General features: G+C 49.0%; 1 protein-coding gene across 6 annotated transcripts in view; it reads left to right on the top strand.

Annotated features, from left to right (window-relative positions):
- Window positions 1-496: 496 nt before the first annotated feature.
- Window positions 497-6,000, top strand: part of ILF3 (interleukin enhancer binding factor 3) — a 28,179-nt gene continuing 22,675 nt past the window's right edge. For 4 of the 6 annotated variants that reach the window (XM_007168968.3, XM_007168966.3, XM_007168970.3 and 1 more), the window contains exon 1: window positions 498-689. The gene's annotated coding sequence lies outside the window, so the exon portion shown is untranslated. Of the gene's footprint in view, window positions 690-3,502; window positions 3,653-6,000 lie in introns of all 6 variants that reach the window. The other 2 variants (XM_028163249.2, XM_057539943.1) reach the window with 1 other exon arrangement.

Genomic DNA, 6,000 nt, shown 5'->3' with positions numbered 1-6,000 from the left:
GGAATCCCTCGATTGGAGGCCGAACCTCCTCTACAGAGAACAAGCCACTATGAGTACGCTCACGCGCAAGCTTCTAAGACCCGTTTCCGCCAACGTACTTCAACGAGTGTAAGATGGCGTCCGCGCAGGCGCGTGAACTAGTAGCCGCAGAGAGAGACTCAGCCGCTCGCCCTGCCTCACGTGGTAATGGCCTCTCAAAAACCGCCATTGAAAAAAAGAGCCGCGATGTTGTCACATGACGCAGGCCTACCAATACGACAACGGGAAGGCGCCAAGGTCCTTGTCACGTGACCAAGGAGAACGCTGAATTTGCCACTGTCACATGATCAAGTAGAGGCGTGGAAAGGGGAGGGAAACGTTCCGACGCCACGTAACGCCTACGGTTCTGTCACGTGACTAGGGCCCGCCTCCTTCTCTCTCTTTGTCCCTCCCTTCCTCTCCGGCTGGGCCTGCGTCGAGCGGCAACGCGGCGGCGAAGGGGCGGGGCTCCGACCGGTCACGTGGCCCCGCACCTCCCCGGCGCGCGTCCGCCTGCTCGCCCCCGGCCCCGGCTCCGGCTCCTCCTCCTCTTCTCGCCATTGCAGTTGGACTCAGCAGCCCGGTGCGCACCGCGTGGCTTTTGGGGCGAGACCCCGGCGGGCTCTGGCAGGAGGGCGGCGGCTGCGGTCGGAGAAGGGGACGCGGACAAGGTAAGAGTCAATGTGGCGGCGGCCGGGCCCGCTCCCGCCTCTCCCCCTCCCCCCGCCCGTCCTCCCACTCAGCGCGGGCTCGGCTGAAGAGTGGCGGTGACAAGGCCTGAGGCGCCCCGCGCTCCCCGTTTCCGCCCGGTCCTCTCCCCCTGGCGCCTGGCTCATTCCTTCTTTGCCAGCCTTGCTCCCGCGCTCGGCCGTTACTCTCCCCCATTGTGCCGAGGAAACAAAATGGCGGCGGCGAGGGCCCGGTGCGCGCGCATCCGCCCCCCCTCGCGGCCCCTCGGCCGGCGGCGGCGCCTCTCGCGGGGGGTGCGCGCGCACCGGGCCCCCGGCCGCCGCCTCCCCCGAGCCGGGCTTTGTCTGTTGTGGCGCTACGCGCGCACGCGCGCACGTGCCGGCAGCACACACCCCCCTCCGGCCGGGAGCATCCTGACCCGCGCTGCGGGGGCGACCCCCCTTCCCATCTGTCCTCCTCTTTGTCCCAGTCCCGCCCCGAGTTCCAGGAGGGTCGCAGGTTCCCGAGGCGGGAAACGTCGCTTCCTTTGTCCTTACGTGGGGCAGAGAGGCAGACCCCCTCCCTGGAACCCCGTCATTATTTGGACTGCAAAGGAGGCTTCATGGGGTTCCCAAATCTCTGGCTACCTAGGCCTCCCCCAGATCAGGAGCCAGATTTGGTGGAGGGTTTAAGCTTTTTTTCTTTTTAATTCAGGTGTTTCATTGATGTTGAATTTTTCTCTAGATTGCTTAGGACTTGGCATTCATTCTCCCCCAAAACTGTGATCTGGTGCGATATTTGAGTGTCCTGCAAGATTGGGACCCAAGGATGAGAGCTTGAAACCCTTTCCCTTTTCTACCTTATTTTCTCAAGTAGTTGAGTGACAGATTCTTGGGGTTGCTCTTGAGGTTCTGTCCCGGGTAATACTCCGCCTGGGAGAATTATTTGGGGTGTACAGTGATCAGCGTGCTCTCCCCCAGTTCACTGTCTAAACCTAGGGAGAGTAAGCCATCTCTTCTCAACATTTCCAAAACTGTTTGAAAGTTGCTTGGGATTCTGCCTAGGGGACCTGATCGATCAGCAAGGAAGCATTGGTTAACCTTTTCCAGACTCAGACATTTCAGTGATTCTGAATCTTTTTATGATTGCTGAGGACTGTGATGTCTTTAAAATGAGTGGTCTGGTTGGCATATTTGGAGTCCATGGGAAAACACAACGTGTCACCCGAAGTTAGGACTGAAATTTACGACTTTAGGCTCTTTTTCTCAGGTATTTGTGGTCTGGAATCTCCACGGATTGCTCACAGTGCTGCCACTGTGCTTTGTGTGTGGTCTCATGGGATGTAGCTACAGCAGCTGCTCAGACTGTGCATGAAATGTGGGAACCAGAGGCTCATTCACAGCTGGAATGGGGGGGAAAAGGCCCCAGAGCACTGGCAGATGCTACTATCCCTGTCACTAGTCCTGGGGTCTTTACCCCTGAGCTGTCTCTTGGCCTTGTGGACAGCTCCTGGTCCCTGGGATTTGTGAATAGAATCTGTGCAGACCCTAGCATTGTCTGAATTGATTGGAGGCAGGCAGTTAGTGCCAGGCTTGGCCTTGCTAGCACTGGGCACTGATTTATCAGGGTCTCCCTACCCTGCTGAAGCTTGGGCCAGCCTGGGAATCTCCCTGTTTCTGCAGTGGAGTGGTGCCTAATCATTTGCAGTTTTTCTTTATTTTTACCTCATTGAACTTGTCCAGTGCCTGTAGGTAAAAATTCCTTTAACTCCTTCCATTGTACTCGAGGAGATGCCCATATTCCTGGGAGTGAGGAATCTAAGGTTGTCTCTTATTTTTCTTAAATTTTTTTCTTGTCAAAACAAAAATATTGGCAGGAGTGGCTGCTAATATACATATATATTATGTATTTTTAATTTTATTTATTTTTTTTGTCTGCGTTGGGTCTTCATTGCAGTGCGCGGGCTTCCTCTAGTTGCGGTGATCGGCGGCTACTCTTCATTGTGGTGCGCGGGCTTCTCATTGTGGTGGCTTTTCTTGAGCACACGCTCTAGGCGCATGGGCTTCAGTAGTTGTGGCTCACGGGCTCTAGAGCGCAGGTTCAGTAGCTGTGGCACAGGGCTTAGTTGCTCTGTGGCATGTGGGATCTTCCCAGACCAGGGCTCGAACCCGTGTCCCCTGAATTAGCAGGTGGATTCTTAACCACTGCGCCATCAGGGAAGTCCACTGGCTGTTAATATTCTGATGTCACAGATATGGTGTTCATGTTCTCCTCAAGTTTGCCAGGTAGGGACAGGTGGAGTTGCTGATGAGGAAAGAGCCTTTTACAAGTCTATAAGCCTCTTCTCTTTGGTTAAACATAGGCAGCACTTGTAGGCTTCAGCAGGATGTGGGAGTTGGAAATGTGCTCACTTTTTAAAAATTATTTATTTTTGTCTGCATTGGGTCCTTGCTGCATGTGGGCTTTCTTTTAGTTGCGGCGAGCAGGGACTACTCGTTGCAGTGTGCGGGCTTCTCATTGCAGTGGCTTCTCTTGTTGCGGAGCACGGGCTCTAGGCGTGCGAGTTTCGGTAGTTGTGGCGCATGGGCTCTAGAGCGCAGGCTCAGTAGTTGTGGTGCACGGGCTTAGTTGCTCCTAGGCATGTGGGATCTTCCCCGACCAGGGCTCGAACTCGTGTCCCCTGCATGGGCAGGCGGATTTTTAACTACTGCGCCACGAGGGAAGCCCTGTGTGCTCACTTTTGAAAAAGGCTTTAGAAGTTTTCTTTGGGCTGAGGCGGCTCCCTCTTATTTACCTTTCTCATCTTTCTCCCCAGTTCCTCCTGATTTCACCTTTTACGTCTCAGAGGAATGATTCCTTTCCCCTGGAAACTTGGACTTGCTCTCCTGCTACGTTTTGTCATTAAGTTGCTTAACCTTGTGCAGTCTTGAAGGATGTGTAAGGTGTCACCATCTAGTATTAGCAGGTATGGCCCACAAAATGGTGATATTTGATTTGCATGTTGCTTCGATCGAATATTCTCAGGAGTTAGGATTTTTAGGCTCTGGGTATTGTTGTTATTATTTTAATTAATTAATTTATGGCTGTGTTGGGTCTTCGTTGCTGCGTGCGGGCTTTCTCTAGTTGCAGCAGGCGGGGGCTACTCTTCGTTGCGGTGCACGGGCTTCTCATTTCAGTGGCTTTTCTTGTTGGCGGAGCACAGGCTCTACGTGCGTGGGCTTCAGTAGTTGTGGCTCGTGGGGTCTAGAGCGCAGGCTCAGTAGTTGTGGCGCACGGGCTTAGTTGCTCTGCAGCATGTGGGATCTTCCCGGACCAGGGTTCGAACCTGTGTCCCTTGCATTGGCAAGCGGATTCTTAACCACTGCACCACCAGGGAAGTCCCTCTGTATATTATTATACATTATATTTGATTTTAGCAAAGTCCTGGGCCAGAAAGATTTGATTTCTTTTTCCAGTGGCAGGGTTCGGAATTAGAGTCAAATAGTGGTTTGACGGGAGCCTACACACTGTTGGTTAGTGAAATGGGGTTGCGGCCCTGAAGAGATGAGGCGGACTTTAGTCTTCTGCTGCAGCATTTGACAATTTTGTCTGAAGCCACTAGTTTCCCTCCTACTTTGTTATTTAGGGTAAGTCGGTGCTGCCTCTGTGGTGTTAACAGTGTTACAGAAATAATAATGAAAGCAGGGTAGGCATATATTTGTTGGGGAGGCTTGTCAGTGTGCTGACTTTCTAAAAGAAATTGTTCTTTGCCATTGTTATGTTCTATTAAATCTCTGTGGGATTTTTCCTAGACATCACTTTCTAGGTGATACTATTATAAATAGCAATTGGAAATTCAGTCAGACTTTTTTTTTTAATATTTATTTATTTGGTTGTATTGGGTCTTAGTTGCAGCATTTGGGATCTAGTTCCCCGACCAGGGATCGAACCTGGGCCCCCCTGCGTTGGGAGTGCAAAGTCTTAGCCACTGGACCACCAGGGAAGTCCATCATTCAGACTTTTAACATCAGCTGTTTTCAGATGTTTTGTGAAATGATGTCCAGTTGAAATTTAATTTTTTTCTCTTCTCATTGAATGTCCACATAATGAAGAAGTTGAAAATGTGGCTCTAGTTTTAACAATAAAATGAGTTTACTGTCCAAGGGATATTTTCTTGTCCATATAAGATCACAAAGGATCATTTACAAAGTTGAATGTGTGTCCTTTTTAGAGTCTGTAAATTTGTTCCAGATTATTTTTTTAATCTTAGGTGATTAATGAGAAGAGGTGCTATTGGCAATTTGAGGTTCGTGGTAATTTTCCTTGAAACAGCCATTCATATGATTTCCATTAGGATTGTGGTTCAAGCTCAAGGATAAGGTCTTACTGGGATAATCTGCTAGGCCACTTGCTTTTGTGCTGCTTGCCTTTGAACTGATTTCTTTCTTTTATCTGAGTGTGTGGTGTGTGTGTGTAAAGGATGAATGTGGCAAGTTAGGCTTGCTTTTCTTTTCAGTGGTACATTCAGAGCTTTTGCAGGTTAATAATTCTTACTGTATATTCATAATTCAAAAAAAAACAGTCTAAATTTCCCTAATATGGAAATGATAAGCCTGGCCCCATGGCTCATAGTGGCTCTTAATATTTATTTATAACAGTCAAGAACTAGAACCCACCCAGATGTCCTTTAATGGGTGAATGGTTAAACTATGGTACATCCTTATCATGGAATACTAGTTAGCAATAATAAAGAACAGACTGTCAATACACACACAACTTGGATGAATCTTGAGGCAGTTATGCTGAAAGAGACAAGCCAATCCTGAAAAGTTGTATGGTTTACAATTCCATTAATGTAACATTCTTTGAATGCTAAAATTACAGAAACCTTAAAAGGATTAGTGGTTGCTAGGGGTTAGGCATTGGGGAGGGGGGACAGTTGGAAGGTGAATGTGACTATAAAGGGCAACAGGAGGGATCCTTGTGACCGCAGCAGTCTGTATCTGATTGCGGTTGTGATATTGTTTTAGAGTTTGCAAGATGTTGCCATTGGGGGAAACTGGGTAGAGTACAGGGGGGATCTCTCTGTTATTTCTTACAGCTGCATGAGAAGCTACAATATCTCAAAATTAAAAAGTTTCATTTGAAAAAGAAACTCTTACCCACTAAAATAATTTAGTTTGTATGTTAATATTTAACATCCTTTGAGAGACAGTCTTTTTTTTTTTTTTTTTTTTCTTAACTAGAAACTAGTTTTTTAAAAACCTGGGGATTTTTCTGGTGGCTCAGTGGTTAAGAATCTGCTTGCCAATGCAGGGCACTCGGGTTCAATCC

The sequence above is a fragment of the Balaenoptera acutorostrata genome, chromosome 2 (assembly GCF_949987535.1).
Source record: "Balaenoptera acutorostrata chromosome 2, mBalAcu1.1, whole genome shotgun sequence".
NCBI lineage: Eukaryota > Metazoa > Chordata > Mammalia > Artiodactyla > Balaenopteridae > Balaenoptera > Balaenoptera acutorostrata.
The sequence above is the reverse complement of the archived record's forward strand: the minus strand, read 5'-3'. Positions and strand labels throughout refer to the sequence as shown.